Source organism: Cheilinus undulatus, linkage group 3, assembly GCF_018320785.1.
Source record: "Cheilinus undulatus linkage group 3, ASM1832078v1, whole genome shotgun sequence".
In the NCBI taxonomy this organism is placed as follows: Eukaryota; Metazoa; Chordata; class Actinopteri; order Labriformes; family Labridae; genus Cheilinus; species Cheilinus undulatus.
In genome coordinates this window covers 5,660,905-5,679,642 of record NC_054867.1, presented here as the reverse complement: position 1 = coordinate 5,679,642, position 18,738 = coordinate 5,660,905, and the positions used below count along the sequence as shown (strand labels likewise).

Sequence of the window (18,738 nt, the reverse complement as noted above, 5' to 3'; positions counted from 1 at the left end):
GGCCATATAGTCCTTCTGTCTGCCTGTTAAAAAACTGCAGGAGGGGCAGAGGATGTGGAGGCACAGATGAGAGCCAAAAGAAAAAAGACAGAAAACAAGGGGAGGGGGGCTTCATTTTCTGGAGGCAACGATGGTAACACATGTGCTGTTCTGTCTATCAGCCTAATTGACAGAGTGTAGATTCTGGACAGGGACTGTTGTGTTCATGCATGAGGGTGATAGTAGCCATTGCTTTTTTCCAAAGCAGAGAGCATTAATAACAGAAACAATGAAGTGAAGACAATGACCGAACCTTCTGAGCCTCTTACACGAGCTACTTCACAGCTAAAATGTAGTACTTGACCCTTTGTTAGGCCAAGAATCGATAAACATACATATGTAACATAAAAACTATTGACAATAGTCCTTTGAGAACAAAAGGAATACTGGTCATTTACAAAGTGTGAGAGATAGAGGCAGACAGAATTGAGATAGAAGAAGAATTATCTCTGCTGTCATATGAAATTATCGGCATGAATCTATAACAAATCAGTCTTAAGATATGACCTCCAAAGAAAAAGAAAGCTCCTGTGGCTCAGGTAAGAGGTATGAAGTAAACTGAACACCTGAATTTGTTTATAACCTTAAGATACCTTTCAGTATTCTCCCCTTGGATGTTTTACCCTTTTATTGATTTTATAAATCAATCATGGTCAACATAATTTGGTTTTGATTTAATAAAAATTACAAAAATAAGCTCTTCAATATCAAAGTGAAAACATATTTCTGCAATGTAATCTAAATTAAATTAATATTTAAAGTAAAACTAGTGTCTGCATAAATATTCACTGCCTTTCAAAGGGACTGACCTAATCCAACAGAGGTGCAGCCAACTGGTGCTAATAGTCTCATAATTAATGAAACAGGAAACACCTAAGTGCAGTAAATGTTTCACAAGTGACAGTATTACAAAGACACCTGTGCCTTTTAACCAGTATTCCTGGCTACCATTACACCATAAGGACAAAGGAACACTCCAAGCAACTCAGAGAAAAGGTTAACGAAACTTCCCCCCGAGTTCAGTCAAGAAACGGAAGGAATATGGCACATGTGTGGCCTTGGCAAAGAGAAAGTCACTGTTGAAGAAAACTCAGATTCAATCTCAACAAGAGTTCACCAAAAGGCCTGTTGGAGACTCCATGGTCAAGAGGAAGAAAGTTCTTTGCTCTGATGAGACCAAAATGGTGAGTTTTGGACATCAGACAAGATGTTCGACAAACAGCAAACACTGAACTTCAGCACAAACACACCATCCACCAATACAAAGTGCAATGGAGGCAGCATCATGCTGTAGGGATGCCTCTCAGCAGCCAGTCCTGGAAGGCTTGTAAAGTTAGAGGATAAAATGAATGCAGCATTCATTTTTCAGTCTGCAAGAGAATTACAACTTGGGACAGGGTAAATGTTGAATGGAGTGGTCGAGTCAAAGCCCAGACTTTAATCCAATACAGAATTTGTGGCTGAACTTGAAAAGGGCTGTTCACACGAAATCCCTGTGCAACCTGGCAGAGCTTGAGCAGTTTCGCAAAGAAAGATTGGAATAGAATTGCAGTGTCTAGATGTGCAAGCCTGATGGAGACCTATCCACACAGACTCAATGTGTGATTGCAGCCAAAGGAGCATCTTCTAAATCTAAGACTCAAAGGGGTGAATATTCATGCACTAACTTTACATATTTTTATCTAATTGACATTACTTTGTAGAAATCTGTTTTCACTTTGACATTAAAGAGGTTTTATTGGGATTTTTTGTCAAAAGGCAAAATTATATTGACCATGATTTATTTATAAACACCGTAAAAGCGTAAACCATGTGTATACTTTTTATGGGCTCCATATGTACAGTGCTTAACAAATTTATTAGACCACCCTAACCCTAGCCAAAGTAAAGTTTATGCCACAGCTGCCCTAAATTAACTGCACTGGTAATTACCAGAATCATTTTTTATGTTTCTGTAATGGTAAATACACCAATACGTAGAAGCTCTTTAACCCAAATTATATTTTTAATGCTAAAATATAATTATTATTGTTATCCATGAATTTTCAAACGTAATTATTTACAAAAAAACCTGAAAGAATAGTAAAGCACATTAATATTTCTTGATTAATATGTCAAATTATAGTTATTTACTTGCATCCCTAAACAGAAAAATGAGTTTTAGTGCTTGAATGTTATGCTTGATTCATTTCTGACTTCTCGGAGAAGCCCAGTGAGCCGGCTCAAATTTGGGTAATTTCAGTTTGAAATTCCTCATCCCTTTTCAAAATGGTAAAACGTGGAGAGCTCACTGAAAATGAAAGAGTCCGCATTAAAGCACTTCATGATGCTGGATGGTCTTTGAGTCAAATATGACAGGTGGTCTAATAAATTTGTTAAGCACTGTATTAACAGGTGGTTTCACAGCTACGAACTTTGTGGTTAGCAAATCATTAAAAAAAAAATCATTGGCACAAAAAGCAGAAGGCAAGTCAGACATCCCCTCTGTTGTTTCTAGCTGCATAAAAACTTTCAATGACTGCACTATTCAAATAGATGATTTTCATTTCTCCTGCTGTTAGATCCTCTCAGTCCAATCAAAATGATGTAGAAAAGACTTCATTTTCTCCCTCTGTATACAGTTACAGAAGTTTGTCTTTGATTTGCTTGTGCAGAAAATGCAAAATCTTAATTTTCGAAGTGCATTCTTCATATTCATGAAAGAAAGAAGTTAATACATTTTTCAAATCAATCCTTGTCTGTTTAGATGTAGAGGCTTTCTTCTACTAATCACTACAGCAGTAGCAGCTATTGTAAACACAGTATGTTTGCAAACCCCTGCTGAAGCAGGTCAGGAGATGCACAAAAACATCTTCTCTGTCTTGCCAAGCTTTTGGTGTGGCTCTATGCTCTTGTTTATATTGAAAATGTAATCAAATTCAGCCGCAATGGCCACATGCAAGCTTAATGCTCCAAGGCAGCCTTACCAACACACACTACAAATGCCACAAATTAACTCTGGAATTGTGTTTTTATGTTTAACCACTTTATTATGTAGTTTTTTTTGCATATAATGCATGATTTTTTTATATATATCATTCATAATATTAGTAGTGCTGTCAAACGATTAAAATTTTTAATCAAATTAATCACAGGGTTGCTGTGGATTAACGTCGATTTAATTATGATTAAATATCATTCATTTCTAATCTATATTAATTGCATTTCATTTTGCATAAGCAAACAGACTCAAGAAAGAAGGGAATACATACGCCAGGGCTATTCAATTACAAATTGAATCAGGTCAAATTTTTAAATCAAGAAATGTAGCCAGGCCAGACATGCTTGGCACCCAGTAAGCAGCTGGTAATGTCAAATTTCAAAACAGTACAGATCAATTTGATGAAAAATATTCACTTTTATTCATAGTCTCCCTTTTAAATTTGGCGTTACGTCAGAGTGGTTTGTTGCAAGCTTGGCGACGTGTTAGCCAAAGTGCTAGCAGAATCCCCAACAAACTTATGCTTCGTGTTAATGTGGTATTTTAAGCTGGAAGTGCTTCGGTGAAAAGAAATATCCTTCCTGCAGAATGTGCATAATACTTTATGTCGGTCAACTGTTCTGTCTTGTTTTTTTTTGTGTACTCAAATTTCCCATCGAGAGGGCCAACGTGCTGTTTAGCATCTTCCATGTCACTACTGGATCAACGGCCCATTTGTGCATGCGCGGCAGCATGCTCGACGGTAACCCTACTTGGACAAACTGCCCGAAATGTGTTGCCAGAGATGTTTCAGGGATTTTGAGTCATTCTGTGCTGTAGATGGGTTAATTGTGTTAAAAAATTTTTATCAGATTAATAATGATGATGGATTACTCCGCATTAATGCGTCCATTTTGACAGCCCTAAAAATTAGTTTAATATTATTTCACCAATTTATATAAAACAAGAGATAAATAAAGAAAACATGAAACATTGTTTGAATTTTAATTCTTTTTCATTTCTATATTTTTATTTTATTCTCTTTGTGCAACATGAGTGGGGTTATTTGTAATACACAATTAAAACTAACCTTACTTTAAGATGTTTTTATTTTACCTTGATAACACTGGCTGTGAGGTAGTTACATATTTCAGATCAGAGCTATATTTTAGACAACCAGATGGTTTTTAAGGAGATATTAGGCTGGATTAGGTGACTTCTACAAAAAACTCAGTCACTGAAAAACAAACATGATGAAGAAATTAATTTTTGTGTGTTAAAAATACAGTTTTCCAGAAATCTCCACCAAAACCCATCCAAAATGGTTGAACATTAATAGATGAGTGATACCCTGCTGCAGTTGTGGTCAGTTGATCAGAACCATTTAACATCCTAAAGGTCCATGTTACATTTTACCCCGTGTTAGTTTGTGCCCCTCTCGCCCCGAGGCTGTTGTTATTTGACAAGAAGAGTCTATATGGATGTTCCTCTCTTCTGGTTTTCACATTTTGAGTTGAATATTTCCGAAGGCTTTCCTTAAGAGTTGTGACGTGTTTGATGAGATTTCAGAAATGCCTTTGGACTTCAGTTTTTCAGTGGAAAGGAAGTCAGGGAGAATGTGAAGGCCACATTTAGTCAGTTTTCCTGTACACCTTTTTCTCAAAGAAATCATGTAAAGTTTGTATTTCCATAAGAAAGCCAAAATGAGACCAAGCAATCTTTAGGCATCCATGTTGCTGTTGCCTAGCAACAGTGTTCTGTACAGTAACCACTTGAATGCCAAGCCTTTCCTGTCAACGACTTCATGTCTGCATGAGTGACATTAAAAGGCCGCGATCATGTCCTCTCAGGTGAAGCCCAGGTGGAACTACTTGCAATAACAATGGCTAAGTTCTATTTAGTTTTACAGCTTGTTTAACACTCTCCACTTCTGACTCGGCTAAATGGAATGACGCCTTCATACATTTTGATCAGCTACACCTTTTCTACACCTGCATTTCCTGCTTTGATATGTTAAAATGTCTGCCTCAATAAGGGTCTATTGAAAAGCTGTTTCATTTTATTTATTGATCTATTTTAAATCAGTCTAATAAATAGGTAACCAGCAGTGTTGAAGCTGAATATGAAAAGAATGATAATGTGGGCTTTTGTTTTTTCTTTGTTTTATTCTAATAAGTAAATCTAAATAATTTAAAGATCACGGTGCTGAGCGTGATAAATGTTAGAAGGTAATCTGAACACAGTACTTCCTGCCTTTTAACCAGAATAAAATGATATTTTCAAGTCTTTAGAAGCATTTTCCCTTGGCTTTATTTAACACGTTAAATATTCATACTTTCACCTCAAATCAACTGGAAGCCCACTTTACACCCACTTGGAATCAGTGCATAACAGTCAAAAACAGTGTCAGTGGGCTCCCCTTTACCAAATATAGGTTATAACAACACTCCGGCTCTCTCCCTCTGTCCTCGGGTTGTACCATTGCAGGAATGAATTTTAACTTGTGCGATGAAAGCTGGAGATGAATACTTCATCCGTGACCCACATAATGGCGATATATGAGGCTCTGTAAGCGGAGCTCCGTCGTGTTGCAGCCGGCTCCTCCGCGGTGAGTTGTCGGTGCTGTGGGGAGCTGTTAGCGGCGCGCCTCGCCTCCTTTCTTCTCCGCCTGGATCCGGCTCCTCTCTCCATCTCGCTTCCAGGAAGAGGAGGAGAGGAGGGAGACGGAGAAGCGGCACACACCGAGTGGAGGGCGACGGAGAGGGGAAAAGTAAGTGGCTCGAGAGGGGAGAGATTATGGAAATGCAGTCGTTATTTGCGTGAGGAGACTCACTTGAGCGGGTTTGCATGACTCCAGGCTCAGTGGAAAAAAGTAAGGCTAGTACTTTAGCTTGCTGTATTTCGTTACTCGTTACATTTTGCTGTTAGGTGGTCGGGAAACATCGAGAAAGTTCATGCCTGATACTCGAAACTGCTTTATAAAGCAGTCTACTATCATGTGATGGAGAGACAGTGTGGGGGTATTATCTTAAAGTTAACTGTAAGAAGCTGCTAGCTTTGGTTCTGATTAAAGCACACTTGTTCCTACACCATGCTATTATCCAAGCAGACACTTCACAGTACTCTCATTATCCAGCCATGCTGCTTCTATAATTGACTTTGTGTACTAGTGTATTTTTACACTAAGATAGTCAGTGAGATAGTCAACCAATAAAGAGCTTCCATAGGATTTAAGAAATTATAGCAGTCTGTATAGTTCCTATAGGGATGAACAATAAATCACAGTTTTATCAACATGCCAGTCAATGAGTCAACATGCCAGTCTGAGTTTCTGCAGTACATGAAAGCTACCACAGCCAGGAGCGTAGCACAAGGGGGAAAAAGGTACTGATTACCCAGACCCACAGTAGGGAGGGGCCCTTGAGAAGCCTGAATTGAAACGTGTTTTTATTTCTTAATCACATGCCTTTTTCTTAGTAGTAAGTGTCATTATTGTCATTATTGAATCCAAAGCAAAAAAACTAATGCAAGTAAATTTAATTTAATCATTAAAAAATTTTGCTCATAAATCAAGGAATTATGGTTAAAAAAAATATCTTGCTTGTCTTGCTGGTGATGTAACCTGACAAGCCAGATGGATGTGTTTCACACATCCATCTGGGAAAGCTTCAAAAAGAAACATTTGGGAAAAGGCAGAGTCTTTGAAAAAACTCGGAGTATGATTGGATGAATGTTCAGTCACATCTTTATGGCCAATCAGAGCAAAAGAAAACGTGACGTATCGCTATCGAGCTGCGCATGCGCAGCTACCGAGGAACAATGCGAAACATGGCAACTATAGACATGCCAGTACTCGACTTTTGTCATTTTTGAAAAAAAGAAAAAGAAAAAACTCACTGCTGTTCTTTGTTCTCAAGGGGCAACCTCTGGTCCTGAAAAATGAAGCCAATGCAGAAGTGCAAAAAGTTGCTATACCGCGAGTGTCCTCTTGAGGCTCGCTGCAGGAACACCGGAAGTTCCGTCTGGACACATGTTAAATAGCTGGTTTTGACACTAGAAATAAACTGGTTTACAGCCTGGTTCAAAACACCAAACGTGTCTCATTAGCTGGTGTCTTATTGTGCTCCCACTGTATGGGGGATGAATTTTTTTGTACCACGGTCATTTGGATTATATTTAGGATGAAAGCTGATTGGCATGTCTCATTTGATTGACAGATAGCTCGTCAGGCAGAGGCTCCGTTTCTGCCCACCAGAATGCTAGCTAGCAGGCTGACAGGAAGTTGCGCTTAGTGGGCGGGCCATTAGGTTGGTCCAAAGTTCAGTTGAGACCGTGATTTCAATAAGGAAGCCTCCACGGATTGGCTTCAAGAGCCGTTTGAGTCCGCCTATTGTAAGCAGACAACTGACATCACACAGGCTTTGTCCAATTCTTTCTACAGTCTGTGTTTGTTCCTCTTTTAACGAAGAAATGTCGTTAAGTTCTGATAAAACTGACGGTTAGCAGCATCCACGCCAAGCTCTTCCTCCATAATTGCACTGGCCTCTTGTTGCTGCTTGCTTAAGTCATGACTCCGCTGCGCCCGAAAGTACTGCCCCTCGTCACTGGTTGGTCCTGTCACTTTCTAACTGGGCCCAAATGGTTCAGATGGGAGCTTTGCAAGATGGATTCGCCAGTGAAAAACACGGAAACAGGCGTATCCATCTGCTTTGCTAGGTTGCTGGTGAAGGGGGACCCTGTGTAATATTCTTTCTGGGGGCTCAAAATCCCTAGCTACACCCCTGACCCAAGCAGAGCTTTTACACTCACTGTGTGTTAATCAGTGTGTGTTATCAGTGGAAGGGAGGCCTGAGAATCGCAGTCATGCTCTCGATTTGGGAAAGAATCTAGTTGCAATTTCTTTTCTTTTTTTTTTTTTACCCAATATTGCGATTGAGATTAAATATGCAATTTTTTTTCTTAAGTTCCTCATGTTATGCATTTTCCAACAAAAACAAGCAATAATTCTTCCATACTTTAAGTGACTCAATGGACAATTTTTGAAAAATATCTAATTGTGATGATTTTTTTTACTCATTTTACACATTTGATATGAAATGTAGTATTAAAGGGAATAATAATTGTTATATAATTCTCTAATTTAATAAGAAAAACATACAGAAATAAAGAAAACATGATTTCTGTACACTTTTTTGAAAATATGGCACTAGAATGATTGCATGGTATGTAATGGACATTTCTGCTGCAAAAACAGTTCTAAATTGGTATTTTGGCACAAATATCAGGTTTAGGAAATATCGCACCTTCTGCAATCTGAAAATTGCACCAGGCCATATTGCGATTTAATCCAATTTGCGATTAATCACCCTGCCCTACTCCCATATCATTTGAACCCAGTCAGAGCTACCGTCAGGTTTAAGAGTGCCCTTTGTCTTGGACTTAATTGTGATTCACAAGAAATATGTGGTAAATAACAATCACAGTATCTAAGCTCCCATTTTATTAGGTACACGAATCTGAAGCCAATACAGTCAATATAACAGTCCTCCAGGATAGTTTCTGATAATATTTTTCTAAAAAACCTGCTTTAGAAAGCATTACCATCCTTACTATACTTACATTATACTGTTCAAGGTAAAATATAATGTTTGGGTTATAGGTTTAAGGTTAAATTTAGTCTATGATCCACTCTGTGACTGTAACATCTGATTACATGGAACTCACTGTGCTGTCAAGCTCCTGTGACTCACATGCACTGCAGTATATCAGTATCATGTTTTTGGCCCTTTCTGATAACAGTATTATACTGTATTGTGGTATTATAAGACTGAAATAGATAACACTTATAAATGCATATTGAGGTGCTACAAAACACCTCCTCCTCCTACACCAAGGACAGAATAATGAAGTCGTGTCTGAGCTTAAGATCACAGAAAAGTGCTGAGGATGGAGGAGCTATTGACTATTTTTCCTGTTGGGGGCATTCACAACAAAAGCACTTTAGAAATAATAACAGCCACAGACTTCTATTATGAAGGGATTGGCACAGAAGTGGTGTGTTTGTCATTAATTTAACTTTGCTTCAACAGCGGTACCACCGACTTTATGAAGCTGAAGTGTTTACAGCTGCTCGGACTTTGTTTAATGCCACATCTTAGACTCGATAAAGATTTACATCACAAGTTTTAACACACCTTAAACAGCTGTTTAAGCTGAATCCCTGCAAAGCTGGGCTAAAAGCAAACCAAGACTACGTTAAAGCCAGGGACAGGATGTGCTCTGCAGAGTGAGCATGGTCACTATGTCTCCGTTGTTGCAGAAATCAAACTCAGGAGAGAAACCAACAATTTTTTTTTACCTGTTTTTTGAATTGCATTAGGGGTGGGTAAAAATATCAATTAATCGATGCATCGCAATATTCCCCCCCTCAATTCAATATCGATTCAGCAAATCCTCTGAATCCATTCACTTCCTGGCCAGTGGGGGTCACTGTGTGTGTGATTCACACACACATACAGTGACCCCCACTGTGTGTGTGATTCACACACACACACAGTGACCCCCACTGTGTGTGTGATTCACATTGTATGGACGGAGGCCGCACTTGACCAAACAACAACCAACCATAACCATGTTATGTGAAGTTTATCACAAGTTTCAAGAGAAAAGAAATATTATTAAAGTTTACATGCACTTTACTTTTTCAGTGTTTATACAGAACTGGCATGTTTTTTACTTTTGTACTCCTTATGCACAGATAAGTTAGTATTGTGCAAATTTTTATTTTCAAATGTTTTATTGGTAAAAAATGTGAAGTGACCTACCACATATGTTCACATGGGCATGAAAATAATTATTAAAAAATTTCAACAGGTCATTTGTGTATTTCTACTTCTTACTGAATCAACATCAAAGCATTTAAATCAATATCAAATCGATATCGAATTGAATCGCAACCTAAAGAATCAAAATCGAATTGAATCGTGAGGTTCTTAGCAATACCCAGCCCTAAATTGCATGTTTAGTAGGGTGGTGCAAATGAGTGATCAGTTAAGTGAAGTGCTCAGTTAGTTGCCTGGCTGCTTGTGATGCTAGAGCAAAACCTGCTGCTGACTGGACCGACCAAGCTGTTTTCCTGACACTTGTCATTTTGCTAGGCTAGCAGAAGCACCAGTCATGCCTTGTGTGGGAACTTTACCTCAACTCACAGGTTTAAACCGGTGTTGACGGTTACAAAAATCCATTCTGTGGCAGACATTATACCGCTGACTATAAAGATACCGATTTACTGCTTGCCACTATTTCAAAATATAAACAATCAGCTTGTCTGTACCATTAACAGACCATATGTTAGTGAGAACTGGGACAAGATGCTGTTGATGGCGGAAAAATACTAATTAATTCAGTGTCTGCGTGGAGCATCATGCCAATGTATCTGTGACAGCAGCAACCTCACCTGTAGCCTGATTTGTTACAGGTGAGTACAGGAGACCTACAGTGTTCAGTTACTTGACTGCTGTTGATACAAGACAGAATTTTCATGTACAGTGTCATGATAATAAGGAATAGAGCCGAACAATTTGGGAAAATAATCTGATTGCGATTTTTTTTCCCTTAGTATTGCGATTTAATTAGCAGTTATTCCTTAAGTTCCTCAACTTATGTATTTTACAGCAAGCACAGAGAATAAGTCATTCTATATTATAACCAACACAATATTAGATTAAACAAGAGCTTAACAGTTTTGAAAAAATATCTAATTGTGATGATTTTGACTCATATTGCAGGTTGGATATGAATTGTTAAGAAGAAAGGACAAAAATTAAGAAAGTAGGATTGTTTGTAGACTGTTCATAAGATATGGCACTTGAATGATTGCATCATTTGTAATGCATGACATCTCTGCTGCAGAAAAAAAGTTTCTAACTGGCATCTTTACACAAATTTCAGGTTAAAGAAATATTGCACCTACTGCAATTTGATAATTGCAGCAGGTCATGTTGCAATTTAAGTCTAATTTATGGTTAATTGCCCAGCCCTAATGAGGAACCACACGGTTTTGATTTTCATCCAAAAAAAAAAAAAAAACCCAGAAGTGGCGACATGACATGCTTCAGGCCATGTGAGTAATACAGTATTTCAAATTATCTGCAATGTGACTTTTGCACAACCATCACCATCGCAGTTTTTAAATGATGGATCATTCAGCCCTTTTTTGTTATTAGTTGGAAGGATTTTTTTTAAATCGTCCTGAGTTGGTATGGACCTCACAGTGGAAGTCTGTCACTATTAGACAGGAGATATGGAGAGATGTCCAGGGAGGCAAGACATGACAAAGAACAATGTGGAAGTGGCAGACAAAGCAACAGAATCTGCTCTACAACTCTAAAAAGACAAATGTGGCCTCTGGTTTGATACATTAGGAGTGGAGAAGAAACATTTACGCTGTTTCATTTCATGCATTGGAGGTTGCAGACACGGTTTGCATGCAGTCTGTGTTAGTGTGCCAGTTGCCGGACTTGAAAGTCACCACCTCCTCCTTGTGTGCAGTTTTCTGAACACTTCTAACTTTGTTGCTCCTCAGACTTTGCACAGAAAATTTACTAACGCTGGCAGAAATAAGGTCATCTAAATTCGGAGGCAAACTCAGCTGTAGCCATTCACACATTAAACTCACCCTGAAAACTTCAGGAAGCTTTAAGGAGTTTTGAGTGAGTATGAAAGCACTGTAGTTTCACTGATTTCTAACTATTACAAGTCTGACTCTGTCAGGATGAAATGCTGTTGTATTAAATTGCATTGGTCTTAGCTACATCTCACAACTCTGTCTGTATATCATTGGATTATATATTATTGTCATAGTTCAAAACGTTTTTTAAATGCCTCCCAAGTCCCAAGGATGATTGATGATGATGGATCTTTTGTTACATCCTCATGACAACAATGACAGAGAATATAAAAACCATCCAGGCCTTATCTGAAAGGTCACTTGCTCAATATTCACCACATTTCGCTGTCTTCAGACTGTCTATGCAGAGATGAGGAAGAATGACATTTCCTTCTCTTCCTTTCTCCCCTGAGGCAGATTGTCACTCTCCTCCACTGTCACACTTTACATAAGTTATAGGCTCTAGCTTAACTTACATTAGCAGAACAATATAGTTTTTGACCTTTGTGCTCCAGAGGTGATGATCAGAAATCCCAAACTATTCTCAGCACTAACTGCTGATCCAATTAAATAAGTATTCTGTCAGTTAGCTGCAGTATAAAGCAGAACCTGAGCAGTGGAGCCCAATCTTATATTTTAAAGATGCATTTGATGTTTTTTTTTTTAGCTCTGGCGAGTCGACATGTTAGCAAAAAGCATCCTACAGAAGAGAACTCTGGCAGAGCCGCTGCAAGCATGTGAGTGCCACCGCGTTAGACACAGCTTTCATCATCATGAGCAAGCATCCAAGTTAAACTGCTCAAAGATTTGATCCAACAAAATAAACATTGAGTTTGCAAAAAAGCCAGAATATATAATTAAATAAATAATTTATCCAAGGTCTATCAAGACCCAGTGAATCTCTTCAGCTGGTTTTCAGTCAGCTATATTAACTTAAAGCTGGTTCTCAGTGCATAACAAAGACAGGCATGTTATTTTCTGAAGGTAGACGTCTTCATGCTGGTCAATATTGTGTTAGCCTGTTCTATATCACGGTTTACCTGGAGCACCATTATACAATCTCATCTAGACTCCATACACACTCAAGTTAAAATTTTGGCTCTGTTTAAGTGGTTTGGTCCTCTTCAACAGCTAACTCTGTGTCAACATTTCAGTGTTTTGCAGGGGGCATGCTGTAGGTTTATGAGGGCTTTTAAACCTGAAATAGCTGCCTGCTTGAACTGAAGCTGTCAGTGGGATCTGATAATGCTTGAATCATTCTTCTACTGCCTAAATTTCATAGTATGCACAAGAAACAGTGCATGTAGGACACACTGGCACCTTTATCCTTTAGGTTCCCACGCGCACATACAGGATCACAGTGGCAGAGTGAGCAATAGAGAAAGAGAGAGATAGAGCCAACGCACTGACATTACCCCTACGACACTGAAGCTCACATTAAAGAGAAGAAGCCAGACATCTTTCTGCTTGTGAGTAGTGATTCTACCAAACTCTGCCGGCTAAACAATGTGAACATACCATTAAAACTATTAAAAAGGAGCTTGAATCTCTCTGGTGCTGTGGTTTAAAAGTGATTATGTTAACTGGTGACTTCCAGCTGAAGGCTTCTGTGGTTGAGGATGGAAAATGTCCTCACGAATGCCTCTTTACTTTTTTAAATCATCAAGTCAAAAATATACATCAAATGTCATTAATGAAAAAAACAAAGAGGCATTCATTAAGACACTTTTATTGGGGCTGGGAAATTAATCGCAAATTAGATTAAGTTGCAATATGACCTGCTGCAATTTTCAAATCGAGTTCTTCAACTTGAAATGTGTCAAAATATCAGTTTAATAAATCAGTTTTCAGAGATTTTATGCACATTATGCAAACATTCAAGTGCCAATTTTTTTAAAATGGTTTACAAAAATCCTCGTTTTTGTGTTTTATGTATGTTCTTCTTATTTAAAATGAGTGGGGAAAAAATGATAATGCCCTTAAACAAAGCAAATGACATCACATTTGCAATACGAGCAAAAATAGTTAGTTCATTCTATCTAAAACTGATAAAGCCTAGCGTTACTTCATGAAAGTCAGGGCTTGGCGATTATGGCATAAATCAAAACCTCGATTAATTGAACTTTTTACCTCAGTTATGATTGTTGTAAGATTATCCGTCCCCTCTTCCCTGACTCTGTTTGTGCTGTAAATATTTGTATAATTTTAAAACAAATAATTGAAGCATGCACAGGTTAACAATTATGGTTATTTATTGAAATCAAAGCACATATCAGTGGTGTTAGTATGTAGTCCCATTTTCCCACAAAAGTAGAATATAAACAACAGTGATTTTTGCTAACAAAATTAATGTTTTTATACTACTGCATATAAAGTAGAAAATAACTTTGCTGCTCAGTTGGCTACATGCCTCATGGCTGTCTGTCACATGACTACACGGTCACTAGTGTGTTTTAAGGGGGTGCATTAGTGGAGATAGAATTACAAGGAAAAAAACTGAAATAATTGACAGGGCAGGTTCATGTCTGTTAGAGGCTCCAAATGTCAGTTTTGATTATTTTTCGATTAATTTCCCAGCCCTACTCACACCTGCAGCCAATTTGGAGTCACCAGTGAACCTAATGAGCATGGTGGGAGGAAGCCAGAGTACTCGGAGAGAACTCACGCATGCACAGGGAGAACATGCAAAAGATGGCCCCTCCAGAGTAGCGAACCAGGAGCCTTCTTGCTGGTAGGCAACAGCGCTAACCCCTGTACAGCCCTGACCTGCAACATCTGTTCAGCTCCACAGTCACATGCCTTTTGTGCCCATTAGTCTTAATAAAGCCAGTGCAATCTGGAGAGTCTGAGGTCACTCAGACAGTTTTCTATCATGTGAGGAAATTACAAGAGCATTCTGGACCTTGAAATCAGTCACTGATGAGGATATCCGCAAAATAGATGTTTTTTTTTTTTGCATTTGCATTTGCTCATTTCTCTTTTTTTCTTCTGGGAGTTTTGCCTTATTTTGATAGGACAAGGACAGCTGAAAAGAGACAGGAAATGTGGGGTGAGATAGTTTGGGAAGAAATGCACCAAACAATGCAGAGACCGGGAATTGACCTCATGACCCATGTGTCATGGACTATAGCCTCAGTTTATGGACAAGGCATTTGCTCATTTCTATACTTCTAAAATTCTTATCAGCCCAAACTGGTTCAGCATTCACAAATTTAGTGCCAGAAATGTTTGAATGTTACAGTTCTTAACTGTTACCATTACTTATTCCTTTACACCAATCCTATTCCTTCTAACGTATTTGTGTCATGGACTTAGTGAGTGGGTGGAGCCAAAGACTGCAACTCGGGAACAGGAAAGGCAAAAAAGAATCAAACACAGAAACTGCTGTTAACTCAGTTTACTTTTGTGAGAAAAAATGACAGGAAATAAAATGAACACGCTGTATGATGATGCCCAACAGTTAATAGAATGTAAAGTGAATTGCAGTATGTCCAACTGCAATCCTCCAGTTACAGAAGGTGCAGTATTTCTTTACCTGAAATCTGTGTCAACATACCAGTTTATACACATACTTTTTATGGAGTAGTTAACAAAAAATCTACTCTCCTTCTTTTATTAGAAAAGATTTCCATAAAATTGACCATTCCCTTCAATCAGTTTGTACTGACTTTGCAGTATGAGTCAAAATAATTGCATTTTTAAGAATCATTTAGCCCCTGGTTTAATCTAGCTAATATTTTGTCAGTTACAATATAGAAAGGTTAACTGCAGGTGTTAGCTAAAATAATAATAATTGCATATAATATATTTTTTGGAAAAAAATTGCAATTAGATGATTTTCCCAAATTGTTCATTCTTATTGTATGTACAGGATTTAAGCTGGTGGTGCCATTAGGTGCCCATGCATGGCCTGTAGTTTGCACTATACCAGAATAATATCATTAGCATTAAGAAATACATTCATGTATTCAACAAACTCCTTTTTACAGTGTAAAACAAACAAAAAGGATCAATACAAGAATTTCCCAGAGGATTTTCCACAAGGTGACACACTCTTAAATCAGGAACCGTCAACAAAAATATTGTTTGAGAGACGTAAGTTAGCATGTAAAAAAATGAGGCCCAGAGTTGTTGACATAATATGTCATCTTATCTTTGCAGATAACAGAATCCAGGCACTGAGGAATCATCCAGGGCTTGCTGTCTAGGATTTCACCTGGAGGTATAGTTGTGTTATTATTTTCCTTCTTGTTGAGGTGCCTCACCTCATCTCCTCATCCTTTCCGTACCATTCACCTCTCTCCACCTTCACTTCCTGTCCTCATCCGTTCTCGTTTCAGCAAGCATTGATTACTTCCCTCCTTGCACTCTCATAAATACTTTTTCAGTTAATTGCTATGCAAAGTGTGCCGTGTTGAATCGATGTGATTCAAAACCGGTCTCAGTAACATTAGCCTGCTCATTGGCTTGTGAGACAAACAGGATGGAAGTACTTCCTGTCAAAGTAAGGAGGAGGTTGAAAATTGATACAGCACGAGTCAGAGCTGGGAGGTTGATGGGCCATCTCTTTCTGACAGCATGAGTGACAGTTTCTTACTATGCCTTGGCAGCAGGGCTCCAAAGTCCCAGTTTGATTGACAGCTGGTATGCAGATTTCATATCATTTCTTTGATGGTTTCAACAGTACATACTGTTCTTTTATTGCATACTTAAGAGCAAATCAAAAACTTTTAAAACAGAAGCGTGTACGGTAAGAATGGACTGGGGACAACACTCCTGTTAAACCATAAACATGAATGTATGTTATTTATATTATGGCCATGCTTTTTGAGAACAGGTTTGCGCTTACATTATAGCCAACAGTTAGCCTCAAAAAGCAGATGGGTCTGCCAGACTCCACCTTTATCATCAGGCAAATCAATCTTGAATAGTGATGGGTCATTCATGAACAAGCAGGTTCAAAGAGCCAGCTCTTGTGTGAACGAGAAAAGCTGGATCCCGATGTGATTGATTAGCTTTTCTACATACACTTCTACAGGCACATCTCGCATTAGGGGCATAAGCTTAATGGTACAGCATTAGTTATATCAGGTGTTTCATACAGCCCGGCCAGTGAGCAGATGTCATTTGACCCCAAAGGGGTTTTTGGGGGCGACAGTAAAGTATATTTTAAAAATAATAGGATGATATTTTCATCAAGTCAAAAAACTGAGCACAATACCAGCACAAATATCAATCATATCATGACATTGCTAAATCTGGCCGGTCAAATGAGCAATAACTGGCACCTGAATGAAGAGCCGTTTGGAAGCTGAAAGAGCCGGCTCTTCTTGCTGAGCCGAACCAAATGATCCCATCACTAATCTTGAAAAGTTCAAATTGACACCATTTGTACCACACTAAACACTGTTCGGACCAATCAGAATATGTAAGGAGAACAAGGTGGTAGCTAAGGGCGGGGTTTAGTCATACGACCCATGTGTAATACTTGTCTCTGTGATTAGCTCAGATGTAGCTTTAGGGCAGCGTCAGTTTTACTACAACTGGACCAAAGAATTAAAACAAGACTAAAAGCTTTTCATGTTGGGAAAGATGTTTTTGCTCTTCTGCTGGCCTGCTGTGTGTGATAGTTATAGGGGGAAAGGGCTAGGTGTTGTGTGAGTGGTTGGATACAATAGCTCAAAGTGGAGTGATTAGCTCGGACTCAGCGACAGCAGAAGTTTCTTCAGAACTAGACAACTCGCCTTTATTAAAACAAGGGCAGAGAAACTTAAAGCTTTTTGAAACAAAAAATATGTCTTTGCTCTTCTGCCAGTCTGCCTCAGCATGAGTTTGCGATCATTGCAGGTGGGGTTTCCCTGTGCATCAGGTAGCTGCTGCCATGGTAGCTATTAGTTTGTATGCAGCTGTAGGAAAGCAGCAGTTTAATTACAAGTGGATCGCATTTCTGTATGAGACAAGAGCAAAGAGCCACACCGAGACAAGATTTTGAGATTTTAAACTATTTTTTAAATTTTGATAGCAGAATGTATTATAAGAAAATCTTTGATTCAAGTGAAAGACATAAAATGCAAAAATGCAAGGATTGAAGGTCTACTTTGAAAACTTTCAACTGTTTCTCTGCACTGAAAATCTCTGCAATAGAAGGGTGCTCTTATTTTGAATTTGAATGCCTTTGCATCACTAAAAAAGAAAAGGATTTGACTGCCTCATGACTCTCTGTTTATCTTGTGACATTTTTACCTTGATGAGAAATCTTGCGAGGCAGTGATCTCATGGCACCCCTACAACACGGCATTCAAATCAGTGATACTGCAAGAATCCACCACAGTTGTTCTAAACCTGGGGGCTGGTTGTGAGACATTGAGAGGGGATGCCTTTTGTGGCTGACCGTTGAGGTCAGCCCTACGCAAAGATCTGTATGTGTCTAACTGACTGAGTGACTCTACAGAGCTGTGACATGTGCGGGGTTCAGTTGTACTGAAAGCTGCTGGTAATGGCTGCCTCCACTGCAGTGTTAACCTCAGATAAAGCTTTAGAACTGCATCTGCATCTGCAATGTCTTTTTTATTAAAACTAGGGCAGACACTGAAAGCTTTTTGTAACAGAAAAGATGTTTTTACTCTTTTCCTGCTCTGTACTGGCATGAGTTTGCGACTGTTACGCCGTATTTTAAAGAGTGGAGAGCCAATCAGCGCCGCGTCTCTTTACCGCCACCCTAGCGACGTAACAGCGACCATTTCAGTTTTCCAGTGTATCCAGGGCTTGCTGCTGTGGTAGCTGTTAACTCAGATGTAGCTGTAGGAAAGGTGCAGTTTAATCAGAACTGGACCATATTTCTTTTTAAAGAAAGAGTCAAGCTTGTCTTGGCACAGAAGTTGTTTTTGCACATCTACCAAGTGGCCTTGGCATCAATTTTATATGAAGCTCTGCCATTAATAATCCAATAACCCTTTCCCACTGGCCGAAAAACCCGTTTAAACCCACTAACAATCGGCTCCTGTCGGCAGTGGGAAAGGCTCTTATTGGCATTCAGACCCGGGTCAACTGACCCTGCAATGGACGCTGGAGC

General features: G+C 38.8%; 1 protein-coding gene across 2 annotated transcripts in view; it reads left to right on the top strand.

Annotated features, from left to right (window-relative positions):
• The first annotated feature begins 5,358 nt into the window (after nucleotides 1-5,358).
• Nucleotides 5,359-18,738, top strand: part of klhdc8a (kelch domain containing 8A) — a 100,892-nt gene continuing 87,512 nt past the window's right edge. Inside the window, exons 1-2 of one of the 2 annotated variants that reach the window (XM_041779321.1) lie at nucleotides 5,359-5,768; nucleotides 15,828-15,888. The gene's annotated coding sequence lies outside the window, so the exon portion shown is untranslated. Of the gene's footprint in view, nucleotides 5,769-12,355; nucleotides 12,404-15,827; nucleotides 15,889-18,738 lie in introns of those variants that run through there. The other variant, XM_041779328.1, reaches the window with a different exon arrangement.